This window comes from Lolium rigidum, chromosome 1, assembly GCF_022539505.1.
Source record: "Lolium rigidum isolate FL_2022 chromosome 1, APGP_CSIRO_Lrig_0.1, whole genome shotgun sequence".
NCBI classification, from domain to species: Eukaryota; Viridiplantae; Streptophyta; class Magnoliopsida; order Poales; family Poaceae; genus Lolium; species Lolium rigidum.
Window position 1 is genome coordinate 277,083,263 of NC_061508.1, and position 14,047 is coordinate 277,097,309.

Sequence of the window (14,047 nt, forward strand, 5' to 3'; positions counted from 1 at the left end):
CACCGGCGCCGGCACCGCTAGTAGCTTAGGTAGCCTGCCGCCTCCTCCACCCAGCGGTGAATGCGTGTCCGCCGTCGTAGGTCTTCATCGACGATGGCGAGGAGACCAAGAAGACGCCCGGCAGGGAGGACCCGAATAGCCGGCGGCGCCATTATCTTTATGTTTTCCTTTTTTTAGTTGTAAAACACGAACTTTTGAGCCCCAAATTATGGAAATTATGTTTAATTATTTTTTCCACACTTATTTTTACGGTTTGCGGCCGTTTGAGCCGCTCGCTGCTGGCGGCAGGGAGCCCCTACGAACTGAGGAGGATGGACACCATGTCTCTGCCCGCGGTGAGGCGTACGTACATACTGGAGATCGATAGTGTCGTACACCTGTTGGCGGTGAGCGGTGAGACCGACCCTCTGTCTGGAGGAGATGATCGTGCTCTTTTTTTGGCGCAAGTATAGAGTGCTCACGTTAGGTTTTTGGCGCCAAGATGATTTTCCCTCCGTGTCTCCTTAAATATAGCGAAGTTTTGTTTCTAATTCTGTGTGCAAAGAGAGGCCCGTTGGATTGAATTCGACGGTTGATTTTCACTAGTACTGTACGTGTACAGCAGTAACACAACTGCAGAGGATCCACGCCCCCAAGGGGAAGTGTTAGGAATAGTTAGCGTTAAATCTTATCTTAATACAAAGTTGGCATCAATATCAGGCTCCTTGACCGGCCAGCAAGAGTTGGTGGAATCCTCCTCCTCAATGGGCGCCTGGTCCACCCTAGCCCGGACGCTCCACTTGTCGAGCTCCCACTCGAAATAGCGGTCCAAGTGGCGCGACCCCTCCACGTATGCGAAGGTTGTCATGCAGGTTCAACGGCAGGTGGGTGAGGCGGCATTGGATCTCAATCTAGCGCTCATCACCAGATGCGGGGACGGGCGACATGGAACCCTATTAGGGATTTGGTGCCAACTAGTCGGGATGTGAACGTCTCCCCCATGGCAATGACGCCGCGACCTCCCAAAAGGTTGTGCGCCACCTTAGTGGACATTTCACGTGTTGCCTGGCCCCACCAGGAGTAGGCGAAAGGGCATGGCCGCGCTAGAAGACTCCTTGTGGTCACCCTTCCCTCTCTCGAACCACCGCACTCTCCGGGGCCATGGAGTCTAGGATTGGTGCCGTCGGCCACCGTGCGAGCGAGGAGTCAAGTAGGGATAGGGTTTGCACGTGGGGTAGCTAGCATGGGTCCTACTACCTCTGTTCCAATGAATAAGCCTTATATCATTTTAAAAAAGTAAGATTTTGCAAATTTTGACCAAGTTGTTACAAAGAATCATCAATACATGCAAAATACAAAATCAATATCATTATATAAATCATAAAATATATTTCATATGATAAAGTATTTGTTTATATTTTTCTAAAAAATTGATCAAATTTTATTTGGCTTAAGTCTTATTCATTGAAACCGAGGAAGTATTTAATAAGACCATGACGGGTTGTTGTGCCGCTGATGACCGGGCCGACATGCGGAGTAGGAAGGACATGCCGTCCCTATGCGACGTGGACAGTAAAGCGGACACAGATTTGGACTGCGAGATGGTCCATGTGGTAGGTCGTTGTATTGGGCCACAACTTTTCCACGAAATAGGCTTTCGTTCCACTATATAATTAAATCAATCACACCATACAATTATTCGGAAAAGTAAAATGTTGGGAAATCAGCGCAGACATGCCCAACAAAAAATAAAAATTGATACAGCAGGAAGACAACCGTGGATCAACGAAGCATGGTGACCTCGTAATCGATGCGCCCTCCGAAGTTGTCTCACCACGCTACATACACCATAGGTCGTTGAGTATCAAGGTAACACCTTCAAGAAGGGTTGCGACGTCGACACGACGATGCTACCCGGACCAGCCAATTGGTCCTAGGGTTTCCTCCGTGACTCATAGGGGAGTGGAGATGGGTTGCCTCGACGATTTACATGTAGGAATGGCGAAGCCCACGTGCGTTCTTCTAAACTCCATCAAACCACATCCCCAAACGATTGTGGCCCAAGAGCTCCTTGAGATCGCACATGCGTACAGGGAATGTACGGTAACAACAGGGTAATAGGAAGGAAGGGGGAACCGTTGCCTGCAGAGTTCGGGCCTGAAGGCCCGTAAAGCGAGGCCATATCCTAGCCCACCTTGCCCATATCTGGCCCACAAACTCGTAGTGGCCGCCACCTCCTTGCTGGAGCCCGACCGCTTCGCACCAACCACCCACCGCGCACAGACGTCCAACCCCGCGGCCGACCAAATTGGTTGTCCGACGGTCAACCCTCACACCGCTATCCTCGCCACCCACTAGCCTACGCATCAATAGATGAAGAATCCCTAGTGCCACTGCTCGACGACTGACGCTGCATGGACGTCATGGACACGCCACCGTCGGCGGGATCCAGGCCCACCTGGCTCATATCCGCTATGTCAGAGCCACACCACTTACGTCCGAGCAACCTAGCCAAAGCCTAGATCTTCTGCCCCTTCTCGAGCAGGAACCGACGAGTGTCGTCCCTGGCCCATGGTAAGGAACGAGCCACCACCTCCGCAACCACTGCAGATGCGGCCGCTCGAAGGAGCCAAGTGCGCACCACCACATCACCGTGCGTCGCTACAGATCGATCCCAAGCGTCGCCACCATGGATTCCGAGGAGAGAACCACATCCCGGCTCGCAGGAGGAGACCCACGTCCACCCCTTCCCATGGCGAGAGGATGAAGAGTCCCCTCAACCGCCGTCGATCGGGTTTCGCCCGACCGCACCCCTTGGCAATGGGAGGGGAGGAGGAGTGAGAGGGGATGGAGGAGGCGCACGATCTAGGGTTTCGTCAGATCGCCACGTGGGAGCGATACGGGAGAAGTCGATCCACATGGACAACATTTGATTTTTCTTTTTTACTCATTCTTGGGCCACAACTTAAAACCGTGGATATCCATTATGACATACAATGGGAGTGCTTAGAAAAATAACCTGGTTTTTTTTTTCTGAGCACCAACGCTTATTTATACTAGACATATGACTACACCTCTTATGTACAAATAAGCACCGCTGCTTAGCACCGGTTTTTGTCTAAGCACCTTGATGTGGGCATTACCCTTCGGGTACCTGATATTAGCCTACCTTCCATGGCCCAACAAGGAGCCCACAATGATCTCTGCGGCCCAGATGGACCAATACGTCGAGCTGCGGCGATGGAAAGATGTAAGCGGATGGATTCTTGACGGACAAGGCAAGAAGATGTTGTTTAAAGGAAAGATAGATTAGATCTTGATGTAATCTAATCGAATTTGTGCATGACTCTCGTGATCCTGACTCCTATATGAAAGCCATGAGAGGGCCTGCCGTATTCTACACGCACAACCCATACAACCTACACAATCTCGCATACACTAAACCCTAGTAACCTTACCGTCCGGGGAGAGCATCACCACATAGTCTATCAGTTGCCTCATTGTAACCTTTTTCATCGATAAATCAAGATCAAACATAGGAGTAAGGTTTTTACCTCATCGAAGGTCTCAAACCTGGGTAAATCTCCCCTTTGTTAGCTTATTGACGAAATGCGTTGCAGTGTTGAAGATGCTAATACTACTACTATATCATAGTCATTAGTCAACCCTGACCGTGTTTGTTTGTCTCGCAAGGCGCAAGAAGCAGGTTTGGGATGTGAAATCCCCAAACAGCCCGCATGGTGCCGTCACATCCCATCCCGCGTTGGCGTGCCCAGCTCTCCAATCTCTTGGCCCCGAAGGCAAAACCACAAGACCGGAAGAAAATTGTTGGGCTTAATTTCTCACCAGTTTCTCTTCTCCAAACAAGCACGCATTAAAAGTCCCACCCACCCGTAATAATCACCCATCCGCACCCTGACCTCGCCCCTCTCACGCGGACGCGGCGGGGGATCCCAAATCTTGTGCCCCGGAGACCTCCGGATTCCGCGACGCAGCAACCTCTCCTGCCCGCGGCGGCCGGCGGGCGCGGGAGAGAGCTGCTCGCTTGGAGGATCCCCTGCCCAAATCTTCCGTCTACTGATAGGTTTGGCGCGAGAGACAAGTGCTCCTCCGCTTATTCCTCAAATTCTGCGCTGTCCAAATGGGGCTGCAGCAACTAAGGAGGAGCTGCTGTACCAGCAGGTGAATTACGGCAACATCGAGGGGATTCGGACCCTCAAGGCGCAGGGTGCAGGCGTTGAGGCAAGGATAACAATTTCTATTTCTATTTCCCCCTTCCACATCCCACTCTTCTATCTATAAAATACCTGGGGATTCATTCACTTAATTTCGGCTTCAAATGTTGCTTGCAGTGGATCGACAAGGAAGGGAAGACGCCCCTCATGGTCGCCAGCATGCGCGCTGATCTGCACAACGTGGCTAAACTTCTGCTTGAGTTGGGCGCAAATGTGAATGCATACCGGCCTGGTATCTGCACGTTTCTGCTTAATGTATTGCCTTTAGTTCTCAATTATTATTCCTAGACTAGAATGCATGACAGAGATTTTTTTCTTTTCTTTTCTACTTGTAGGATCACACAATGGAACTGCATTGCACCATGCTGCCAAGAAAGGGCTTGAGCTGACTGTCCATTTACTCCTCTCACATGGAGGTATACCATTCAGTAGACCATGCCTCATTTTCTTGCTGCTTCAAAGTTTTCATATTAAACAACCTTTCTTTGGGGTTTGTTTGCAGCTAACCCCTTTATAACAAATGATGATTGCAATACTGCACTTGATCTGGCTAGAGAAAAGGGCCATGTGAATGTTGTAAGGGCTATAGAGGTATATTTTTTCTTTTCCCCTTGATATCCTTTTTTCCTCTAGTGTACTAACATAACTTACCCATTTTCATTGGTTGGTATTTGTTTAATTATTTTCAGGGACGGATTTCTCTTTTGTGGATGGATGAGGGAGAATTATGGTCCTGGTTTCTTGGAAGCGTTCGCTCCTCAGTTCCTGACTAGAAAGATGTAATATTCCCATAACCTTCTTCGCATTAGATTCTGCACAGTCTATGTTATTAATCAACCTGCATATCACAAGCACATACATGCGAGGATCATCGCGTAGTATATTTTATGCTTCTCTGTTCTAACTTGAATCTGCTCCCCAGTTGGGCGGTGATTTTACCTCGTGGAAGTAGGGAACCCAACGAGACCTGTCAAGCTTGAGTTGGCCATATATCCTGATTTGCAGGTATGGAAGTTTCGCTGGGCTGCTGCTTTATTTTGGGCTATTTTTATTGCATCTTCTGTGGATCTATGCTACCGAGTTTCTGTTATTTCTAATATTTTATTTTTATGAATAAGCAGGCTGCTAAACCTCGTGTTGTAGTTAAACTTTGGAAATCTCAAGTTGAGCAACCAAAGTATAATCTGGCTGATCCTTCCATGACAATTTTTGACAAAGTTACAAGTATGTGTAATAATGTTTTGCGTTTTCAGTTCATACTACTTGGAAATGCCTGTTCGCAGATTGTGTACATGCTTTATCAATATTTCCCAATTTAGTGCAATTTTATATTTTGTTCATCTGACTGTTAGAAATAATTTGCTAAAAGAACAGAACACATGGTTCTTTGGTGTTAAAAAGTTATTATGTGTTGTGAATTAATCAAGTTTATTATCCCATTTACCATGCTTTTTGGCATGAGGAAATGATATATTTCGTTTGTTAACTTTTCGTTAGAGCTAGGAACCTGGAGAGCTACTCTAGTGATGAACTCGTGATTTTCGTACTTCCCCATAAGAGAACAAAGATTGCTACACCTGCGCTCATAGTCATGCATGCTTGATCATTCTAATTGTTTGCAAATTTGAAATCTCTCACTCTCTAAAGCTACTTTGTTATATCTACATTGTAGAATTCATCTTGCTCTTTACACACCCACGCACATGTGCATACATGTATGTATTGAATTTTTAATCTCTTTATAGAAAGTGCACTATTGTTATTTCCTGCAAACTGCAAAGCTTTCTGATGAAATGGGTACTTTACATTTTGTAGTGACCTTTCAGTACATTTTATATAGTACTTGTACTTTCTATTATGGGCACTTGGACATAGCTTTGTTTCTCAGATGGTCTGCAGTTAAAAATGATACTTCAAAGATTAAACGGTGAACTGTTAGGTCATTCCGTTCTATTTTTTCTTTCAAAATTTACAGAATCTCGATACAAGATTTTATCGGCGAATGAAGGTGACAAGCAGCAGATTCGATCATTTTATAGTGCATGCTGTGGCATGGCACAGGTGATATAAGCTGAACTTTCTTAATGTTTCCCCTCGCTAACTAGTCATTCATGGTATATTCTGAATTATTACCTCCTTTCCAAAATATAAGCCTTTTTAGAAAGCTAATATAGTATTTTTGAAGAGTAACCTAGCTTTTCACTGTGTTCAACATTGTCTTTGAACGATGTAGATAAGTATATGGTTCGTTTTATCAGTATACAATGAGATTTTTTTTTTTTTTATTTAGTATTCCCTCCGATCCATATTACTAGTACTAAAATAGATGTTTGTACAACTAAAATGTGTCTAGATACATCTATATTAGCTTCAAGTAATATGAACCGGAGGGAGTAGAGTTTTTCCAATCTAATTTTCGCAAGATCCTCTTAGGTTGCCAGCATGGTTCCTGCACGACCAGTGAGTGCCCCAACTCCAAATCCATTACCAATAAATTCATGTTCAGCAGCTTCAGGGTCATCCACTCCCAGTAAGGAGGATGTTGAGTTAGCGATGGCTATCAATGCCTCCATCCAATCTGCTATAGCAGAGGGAGTGCCCGACCTTCAGCCAGTGACATCAACTACAAACAACAGTGGCTGGGCAAACAAGGCGAACAGCTCTCTCAATGGGTGGGGCCCACCAGACTCTACCACACCTTCAAAGATGAGTGGCCAAGTGCAGATTGATGCCCCAAGCAGCAGCACATACAATGGATGGGACATGCCTGGAACAAGCTCTAACCAAAGTTTATCAAGACCTCACAAAAGTCAAAACAACCCTTTGACTGTGATTCCACAGGTGGCACCTCTGGCTCTTCCAACACCAACTGTACCTCCCGTTCTTCCAACACCAACTGTGCTTCCGGTTCTTCCAACACCAACCGCGCCACCACTTGCTGAAGGAACCTTCTATGCTGGCCCTGTTCAGTATCCTTCCATAGATTTCACACCAGTTGATGTAACCATGCCACAGACTGAAGGTGATACAACTGTAAACTCTGCAAAAACTGGACAAAATGATGCTGATACAAGCAGCAGTGGCAACACTCCTTCGGGAACTTGTGTGATTTGCTTGGATGCTCCTGTGGAAGGAGCCTGCATTCCATGTGGGCACATGGCTGGTTGCATGTCCTGCTTGAAGGATATAGAGTCGAAGAAATGGGGGTGTCCTATTTGCCGTGCCAAGATTAACCAGATTATCCGCCTTTATGCTGTTTGAGCACTTCAAACAGTGGAGCGGCAAGTCACAACTGCAATTGGGGCTTCTCGCTAAAAGTTTCAATACAAGGGGTAATGTTATACTGCAGTTGGAAGTTTACTATCACAAACTATGCCTTTTGTGTCTCTCGAAGCACAACACGGAAGGCAACTTATGTATATACTAGAATGTATTGCGTATAGAAGAATGTATGTGCTTTGCCGTGCTGAGAATAATTCAGGGGAGCCTTGTATTGAGTATTGCTTCTGCTTTGGGTGATGTGTGTTGTAAGTTCCTATAGTTACCGGTCAATGAAGGCAGTGGTTACAAAGCCAGTTTTGCATACGGGCCTGCGAGCGAGCACCGCAAGTGCTTTCTAAGAAACTGTTCCCTACTTTCCTAACTCATGCCAGTTTTGTAACCTAGGTCTTTCAATGGGCATGTGTTGCATAATCCCTTCTGCGGCGTCCCTATTAACTAGCCAGGCTGCATCCTGTACCGCTCTCTCGTGTCGCCCCCTCCAGGCGACCGGGAGGGCGAACCCTAAATCGCCGCCGCCGCCCGCCCCCTCCCTCTCCCCCTCCTCCTCGCCGTCCTCGGAGGCGCCGCCGGCGAAGCAAGCGGCGCCGGTGAAGGGGGGCGGCGGGGATCCGAGCCCTCAGCCCCCCGCGCGGTTACTAGGCCGGAGGAACTCCGCGCCGGGATCTCCTTGCCGCGGCCGCGCTGCTCGGTGGTCTCCTCCCGGTGGTCCGCCTGCCGCGGTGGGGTCTCGCAGCCGGGCGGCGGCCCCGGGTGGGTGGACGGCGCCGGCCCCGCGGCAGGGGGCGTCCGTGGTGGGTGCGGTCCATCTTCCTCGGCCGCGCGGGCGGCGGGGAGACGGCGGCCGTGGTTCGGCGGAGTAGGTGGCTGGCCCTTGCTCCGGACTCCGAGGAGGAAGCCTTCTCCTACCCGATCTCGCGCGCCCCGCCAATCCCGGATCTTGGTGGCTCGGTCGCCGGATCCGGGTGCTCCGGCAGTGGGTGGGTGCCGGTGTGTGGTGCTGGGGGAAACCCTTGGTCAGCCTGGCCGGCCACGACGAGGACGCACGCCGCCGGCGCCGGCTCCCTTCCCGAAGGTCTCGTTGAGGTAACACCCCGGCTAACCCCTCCTCTAACCGGGCGAAAGCCCCGGTTCTCCGTGCGGATGGCGGCGGCGTTGAGGCGTCGTTCCCCTTCTTGGAGGCGCCATTCGGGGAACCGCAGAGGTGCAGGCGGTGCTGGCTGTGTTTGGTGGTGGCCGTGGCGACATTTCTTGCTTGGCGTCGCCCTCGCCCATGTCGTCCGTCAAGTGCTTGGTCCGGTGTCCGGCCGCGGAAAGGCCATTGCTTGCTGGTCGACGCCTCGCTCGGGCGAGAGGGGAAAGGGTTCCCTCTACGGCAACAATGGCGGTTTGGCGGTATGCGTATACGGGCTTTGGTGGTCTTGGGCAGCAACATGGGGTGGTGGCGTCCCTTCCGTCGCTTCGTCATCGGGTGCGTCTTCGTCCGGCAGCTTCGGTACGATGTTGCGGTGGTGCCTCGTGGTGGTGGTGGTCTCGGTGAAGCTTTCGGACGCTTATGGTGGATTCTCCCCCGGCAGCCTAGTCGTCTTAGGGTCCGCCGTGTTCTTGGGGGAACCGCTTGCCTCCTCGATGGTTCGACGCCCTTCGAACCGGGGCGAGGGACCGGGAGTCCTTTCCGGAGGTGAAGACGGTGGAGCTCGGGTCTAAGTTGCTCGGCTGGAGCAGACGCCGGCGTGTTCCCGGCTGCGCTTCTCCTCAACCTCGCTGCCTTAGGAGTCTTCTCGGTGTCGTGCTGTGGTGTAGGCATCTCTAGCTGTGTTTCAGGTGTATCCTTAGTTTGCTTGGTGCCTGTTTCCTGTAAGCTGTTTGTAAGCACTCTTGTATCTGCCGTATGTGGCTTTATTAATTTAAAGCTGGGCCTTTGGCCTTATGTTTAAAAATAATCCCTTCTGCCTTTGACTGAATGGTGGAAAGGAGTTTTTTTTTTGTTGCTATTTTGGTCTATTTTGTGTGAAATAAACACCTGGATTTCCCAGTGAGGGAATCAAGATCCACATATTCGTCAAAAAGAAATCAAGTTGGAGGAGGCGGAGCGATGGTACCAAGCATCGAACCAACACTACCACAGGCTGCCTGAGCAGCCATGGGAGCCGTGGGATAGACTAGGAGCCGTGGGATAGACTACAACATTTTGTGTAACTAAGTGACGCATGTGCGTTTACACGCTATGTGTACTCTGAATGATCAAGGAATTTTACGAAACAATATCTAAATAAACAGAAGCAACACTGTCCTTGTCTGGGAAAAGAAGGTATGCACCTCTCCTTTTATACTGTTTGTTGATCCACAAACCCATGCAATGCCATTTGCAAAACTGTCATCTGCTGTGCCTTCTTGAGAGCCACCTAGAGTGCAAAAACTTGCAGTTGAGCCATCTCCCAAGACGACCTCGCAAGGTCACTGTTGGAGCACAAGTCGCCGTCCCTACCCATGGCCTAGTCCTGTGCAATCCACTCGAACCAGAGTCATCCAAGCCAAAATGCTGAGCTAGCCAAAATGCCGATGTAAAGAAGACCAGTGTCCTTTATGCTAAACCCATGAACCCACCTAGCTGCTTAGGGTGGCAAAATTTTAGTCAGTTGACAAGGCAATGACCTCAAATTTACTAGGATCGCATAATCTTGTTGATCTTGGAGTTGAGCCATTTGCTCAGGATGAAGGCGACAAGAAGTAGACGAGATACATCTGTTGAAATATTGGGCCCATTTTTAGTGGCCCAAATTAGATTTCAGTTTTTCCTATAAATCTCAAAGCCCACATAGTGGCAGCCTTGTGAGTTTGAGCCCAAGTTGGTGGCAGCTCGTACTAGGGTGGCGAAGGTGGGAAGTTTAGTCCCACATGGAAAGTTGGGAGGAAGTTAGACCACCTTATAAGGTGGGTTGTTCCACCACTAGTAAGTGAGTGAGAATAGGAGTGCTACACGCGCGCTCCTCCTCCTCCCTGCGCTCGTCTCGTCTCGACTCGACTCGACTCCGAACTCGACTCGGCTCGACTCGTCACGTCACGCCACGTCACGACCGTGGAGCCTTCGGAGGTTGCCAAAGGGTACACCATGCAACTAGGGTGCATCGTCCATGAAACCGTGTCGATCAACACTCATGTCATCAGAAGCGAGGCCAACGCGGCTTTGGTCGATACCCTCATCCAGAAGCTTCACCAACGATACACTTTCCCGGAGCCGTTCAATAAAATGGTGGACTCTTTAGCTCTCACGAAGATGAGCACCGCCTTGAGCAGCTGGAGAAACCGGGTGAAGACAAAGATCGAGGCTTGTGAAAGCTGGGAGAACATAAGTAGCAAAGATCCGTCGCTCTCCAAAGAAGACGTTGATGCATTCAAGTCGTCCTTAGACACTAATAATGCTAAAAATGGACAAACTGGGGGAAGAAGATGCGGGAATTGAACATAGGGGTCCACAATTGTGGAAGCGGCGGATACCGAGGAAAACAACCCATTTGGGACAAGGAGGACCACGAGATTGAACGTACGGGAAAGAAACCCGGGCTACGAACACTACAAGAAAAGTTCTGATAGACAACGTCTCAAAATCGTCCGCTAAGGGGTATTTTTCGTCGCCTATGGGCCTAACCCGACGATATGGGTTCTGTTGTGGAAGCTGCGTCGAGCAAAGTCCTACGACGATTTTTCGGTCCGTCGCGCTTGGGCGCCCTTCCGCCACGGAAAATCGGACCGTTGCCCAAGGGTTTCAGGGAGCCCGTTGACTGCGACGTCATGCAAGCCGACACGTGGCGGACGCCGTTAGCGCGGTTAACGGCGTTAGCCGGCTGAAGCCCCGTGGTAGATGGTAGGCCCACACGAGGCATGCCCACGTCTTAAGCGGGCCGGCCCATTAAGTTTGCGGGCCGGGCCGGCGACTTAGGTTGACCGGTCAACTATATAGGTCAGGCTGGTCCATTAGTTACGTGGGTCGGGCCTAACCTCTAAGGTTAGTTGGTCAAAACTTTAATGGGCCGGCCCACTAAGCATGTGGGCCGGGCCGAGATGCACTCGTTTGACCGGTCAACGAGGCAAAAGGGCCGGCCCACAAGACATGTGGGACCCACTTTCTGGTATCGGGCGGCCCATTTACAAAGTGGGGTCCACATTAAAGCAGCTGGGCCGGCCCAAGAAGATTAGTGGGCCGACCGATTAGCATGTGGGTCCCACTTTCTGCTATCGGGCCGGCCCATTTAGTACGTGGGGTCCACATTTGATCAAATGAGTTGGCCCAACAAGCTGATGGGCCGGGCCAAAAGCAAGGTGGGTCCACTTTCTGTTAAAGAGGCCGGCCCATTTAGTATGTGGGGTCCACCATATAGCAAGTGGGTCGGCCCAACAAGATAGTGGGCGGGCCAAAAACACGAGTGGGTCCCACTTTCCGGTTAAAGGCGGCCCATTTAGTATGTGGGGTCCACCATATAGCAAGTGGGCCGGCCCAACAAGATAGTGGGCAGGGCCAAAACATCTTGGTGGGTCCCACTTTCTGTTAAAGGGCCGGCCCATTTAGTATGTGGGGTCCCGCATATAGCAAGTGGGCCGGCCCAACACGCTAGTGGGCCGGGCCAAAACTCAGGGTGGGTCCCACTTTCGTCTTAAAGGGCCGGCCCATTTAGTATGTGGGGTCCACCATATAGCAAGTGGGCCGGCCCAACACGCTAGTGGGCCGGGCCAAAAACACTGGTGGGTCCCACTTTCGTCTTAAAGGGCCGGCCCATTTAGTATGTGGGGTCCACCACAAAAGCAATTGGGCTGGCCCAACTAGTTAGTGGGCCGGCCCAGTAGTGGGTGGGGTCCACCTTAAAGCAAGTGGGCTGGCCCAATAAGAGTGTGGGGTCCACGATGAAATCAAGTGGGCTGGCCCAATAAGTAAGTGGGCCAGCCCGTTTAGTTCTTTGTTTATATGCCGGCGTAAAAGGCGCTTTAGGATTTTGCGGGTCGGCACGTATGTGATTTCGCTTAATTGGGCCGTTTAAGGGATGGGAATTCGTGATTTAGATGCGAGAATATTTACGCAGCATTGATTTACGTCGGATAGCCTCACTTACCACAAGCACCAAAGAAAAAATGCGCGAAAGAACTATAAAAACTAACTAAATATTACATCGAGTTGCAAGGGTTTGAAAAATATTACAGAACCCAGAGAAATTGAATGGTAATTAAACCTAGCAATACAATGAAGCGATCCGGCAATCTTTTAAGTTGTCCATGCAGCACCTATATATGAAACAAAGACATTACAAGTTAAGACAGCAACAATGGAAACGCAAAGACAACTGCAATATTGTTTGCCAAAGAATTTGGAACTCATCATTTCGTCGTTATAACAAGATCATTGTAATGCGCACAATAAGCAAACAAAGAGTGCATGCCGCATACCAACGGCCAATATAACAGAGCATGTTAGAATGAAACAGCGGACTTACTACTTGTCGAGTCCCATGCAAACCAACATGTTCGGGGAGTACAAAATTGGCATGAACAACATAGTAGCGAGGCTATAAATTTTGTAACAACGGCTGAGCAAGATGAAGTTATGATGGCTACATCTACGAGAGCGAGGAATGTAAACCAAAAATAGAAGTTACGATGGCAAAAGCTAAAGAGGAGGGAATGTGAACCAACATGTGCCAAGTGCAATTACTTCATTTTGGCCGTGAACTAAATAATACTCCTGAACTTATAGTGAAGGGGATGCAAATCAAGATGTTTCGGGATATAAACTTGTAATGAGCAACACATAGAGGATAGTTAATCCTGGAGCTTAGGATGGACCCAGATACTGAGAATATAGTGGGATCACACTGTGAACTTGTATAAGAGGGAATGCAAACCAATATGTTCAGCTTTCCATATGTGAGCGTCATGCCAAGTCGGAGAAACAAGTCAATAATGCAGCTTTTGAAGAACAAGATGGCACGCAAAATTATTATCTAGTAGTATGACAAGTTTATTTGTACTACGGGCTAGATAAGCGAGTGATAGCATGCCAAACTAAGTCCTTACTTTGTTAGCTTACAATGAACTAGATACAAAACAATGGCATCACCTGTAGTACGGGGAATGCAAGCCAACATGTTCATGGAGTAAAAAATTGGCACAAACAACATAGTAGCGAGGCCATAATTTTTGTAACAACGGACGAGCAAGATAAAGTTATGATGGCTAGATCTACGGAGCGAGGAATGTAAACCAAATATAGAAGTTACGATGCCAAAAGCTATAGAGCGGGGAATGCGAACCAACATGTGCAATTACTTAAAATTGGCCATGAACTAAATAATAGCAGGATGTTACTATAATACCTATAATTTTTGTAACAACGGCTGAGCAAGATAGAAGTTATGATGGCTACATCTACGGAGCGAGAATGCAAACCAAAATGTTCAATCGCTTAAAGTTAGCAATGAAGTAGAAAATAGCAACGTGTTACGGTCATAGCTAGGAATGAACTAAAAGAGCTTCAGACAAACAAGCATCTGACCCCAGAACATGGC

At 49.0% G+C, this 14,047-nt stretch overlaps 1 pseudogene; it reads left to right on the plus strand.

Annotated features, from left to right (window-relative positions):
* Positions 1 to 1,472: 1,472 nt before the first annotated feature.
* On the plus strand, positions 1,473 to 7,799 carry LOC124659146 (annotated as a pseudogene).
* The last annotated feature ends 6,248 nt before the right edge of the window (positions 7,800 to 14,047 follow it).